This window comes from Cyprinus carpio, chromosome B14 (assembly GCF_018340385.1).
Source record: "Cyprinus carpio isolate SPL01 chromosome B14, ASM1834038v1, whole genome shotgun sequence".
Classification (NCBI taxonomy): Eukaryota; Metazoa; Chordata; class Actinopteri; order Cypriniformes; family Cyprinidae; genus Cyprinus; species Cyprinus carpio.
Genome location: NC_056610.1, coordinates 25,220,684 through 25,223,938, shown reverse-complemented (window position 1 = coordinate 25,223,938; position 3,255 = coordinate 25,220,684).

The window sequence follows — 3,255 nt, the reverse complement described above, 5'->3', positions numbered from 1 at the left end:
ACATGAGAACAGAGTCCAACTATCCAACAAACCACCTCCATCTTCACTATATGGAGAAAATTGCTGGGATACTCCTCTTCATTACTGAACAGGTGTTTCGATCAGATCCATTGCCACAGTTTTATAAACTCGAGCACTAGTCATGCAGCCTGCATTTACAAACACTTGTGAAAGAAATGGGTGGTAGATTTCCTCACTCAACTGTAACTGGTATTACTGGAAAGCAGGAGCGTTTGGGAACCGCAGTGATTCATAAAGTCCACGTAAAACACAGAGTCACTGAGTGATGAGACACATAAAGAGGAAAAGCCAGCGCTCTGCTGATTCCAGACCTCCTCTAGCTTTAATATCAGCACAAATACTGAGCAGCAGGAGCTTCATGAATGGGTTTAAAGCCTCACATCCGCAGTACAGTGACCAGCGTGGGATGGAGTGAGTAAAGCACACAGATACTGGACTCTGGAGCAGCAGAAACCTGTTCTGAGGAGATCAAGCACACTGCAGTCTGATGAGTGTGTCTGGGTTTGATGAAATCAGGAGAACATCATGTCTGACTGTCGACTGTAGAGTTTGGTGAAGGAGGGATGATGGTGGGGCTGTTTTCAGAGACTGGGCTGATGAAGGGAAATCAAGACGTTCTGGACAATGCTATGCTTCCAACTTTGTGGGATCAGTTCGGGGAAGAGCCTTTTGTTTCTATTCCAGCATGAAGCAAAATACAGCAAAATCTCATGGAAAGCGTTTCCAGAAGAGTGAAGCTGTTATAGGTGCAAAGGGGCGACCAACTCCATATTAATGTCTATGTGTTTATAATGCAATGCCATTAAATCAGTTTGAGTCACATGATGCTGAATGAACAGAGTCTCTATCAGTGTATTTGTCTGATGCCACTGGTGTCTCAAACCAGTTTTACTAATAATAAATAACTAGAATAACTGTGATATTGTGGCATACACACTTTATGTTTCCATGTTTTTTGGGGGTTATTCCATATGCATAATGTTTTTTTTTTCTACTGTACAAACTGTATTTTCTATCCCCTTACCCCTAAACCTACCCCTCACACAAAACTACAGCCATTTTCAGATTCTAAAAACACTTCTGTCTGATTTTTTAAGCTTGTTTCCTCAGGAAAACCAACAAATGTCCTTTGCTCCTCATAACATAGTGAATATCCATTGTGTACACACACACACACACACACACACACACACAGAGAGATAGAGAGAGAGAGACTGAAACAACTGGCTGTGAGATATTTGATTACCAACAACAACTGGAGATTGTGTGTGTGTGTGTGTGTGTGTGTGTGTGTGTGTGTGTGTGTGTGTGTGTGTGTGTGTGTCACAGGAATGAAAACTCTTATAATGTCACTGTGTGGTTGTTGTGTGTGTATCTTCACTCTCACATGTTCTGGAGCATCTCGAGGGACAGATGTGGATCTTCCAGCTTCACGTCGAGCTCTGTGTTTCCGTGAGTGAAGTGATGACTGGACATTTTCCCACACAGCTGTGACTTCACAGGAAACTGGAGGCAGAACGGAGAGAGACGTCTGTGAGTCAGAGGGGATCCTGAGAAAAACACAGACAGACACAGAGAGAGAGAGAGAAAGAGGTCTGACTGCAGATGGAGTCATGTTCTCCATCCAGTGACATCACAAACAAGTGGAAAACAAACAAAAAATATATATAATTTTATATATATATATATATATATATATATATGTATGTATCTTTTGATGGATATACATTAATGAAACCCACCATCCATAAACATCCATCTGTCTGTAGATGAATTTCCTCACATATCTGTGACCAATTTTGGTCCATGACATATAATAGATGATTAATTCTGTCTGTGAGACACAAAATTATTGGTTCCACAAAATTTCTTGTTTTTAGTGATTACAATTACATGAATATTTCACAAATGAAGTTCTGGGGGGAAAAGTGTAGTCTCAAGTAAAGTGGGTTGCTACGATGTGTAACAATTTCAGGCAGTTGTAATAATCCAGACGCATTTAGTGCAAAATGAAAAATATCTTTGTAAAAAAAAAAATTCACAATGAAGGATAAAATGCATCAGTCTGAATCTCTCAGTTCATTAGCATGAAAAATATTTTCACCTTCATGTTGCCAAAACACTTGTACTGTTGCTGCTATTAAAACAGTGTAAAATGAAAACAGTGCAAAGAAACAATATAGATTATGAAAAAATAAAAAAACAGTGTATAAATATATATATATATATATATTAGGGCTGTCATCGTTAACTTATGCGATTAATTGTACAATCCTTAACGCATTAAAATAATTTAAGTTAACGCAAAATTACTGAAGCACAGTTTCTGTTCTAACCCTTTAACCCAGTTTTGCTTATCTGCTTGCGATCAGATCATTTTAATCTGCTAGGCCCTGGGAAAGTTTTCAGTCCAATGATCCAGGAAGTGAATGCATTCAAACAATCCGTCCAAAACAGCACTAATATAAAGGAAACCAGGCTGATTACATCAGAGATTGCAGAGCTCTGTTATATTCTGTGATTGTTCTCACACGTCACGCTGTGTGAAGTACTGACTGAACAGATGGTCAACATCCCACCGTTGTATGGCCAGATGAGAGATGCAAACTACAGTTTCTCGACTGGATAACCGGTCTCGCTGGTAAAGTTTTGATGGATGAAGACTGCAATCCAGGTAAAGATGATTGCGGTGGCGTACAGGAGTCGTACACTAAGCACGCGTGAGTCCGTTATAATACTGTGTGTATGAGTGCTCTTGATGCACTGATCGCACACTATATTTATGCACAGCACAGACATTTCCACACATTCACGATAATGAATGGATCTGTCTACAGTAGTAGATACACGCAGTCAGCAGGGGGTTGGTTTAGGGTTGTTGTTTTTTTTGGCTTCTCCATGTGGTCCTGTTCGGTATCACAACTTGACTTCTCTAAAATGTAAAAAAGCTCTTTGCTCTTGTACTGTACACATACTATAATTTTTTCATATGTGCTTATATGGGCTCATTTGGTGTCCTTTTTTGGAAAGAGATCTAAATTTATCTTGAAAAAAGCTTGCAGAAAATACAATATTTTTGAGAATCACCCTTTAATCTTTTGGTTTACTTTGCTGGATATAGCAAATGATGACAAAAGAAACATTTGAAACAAGATACATGGTCTTTGCTTAATTTCATGAAGTGTGCGATTAATCATGATTAATCACAGAAAAAGGGTGTGATTAATTAGATTA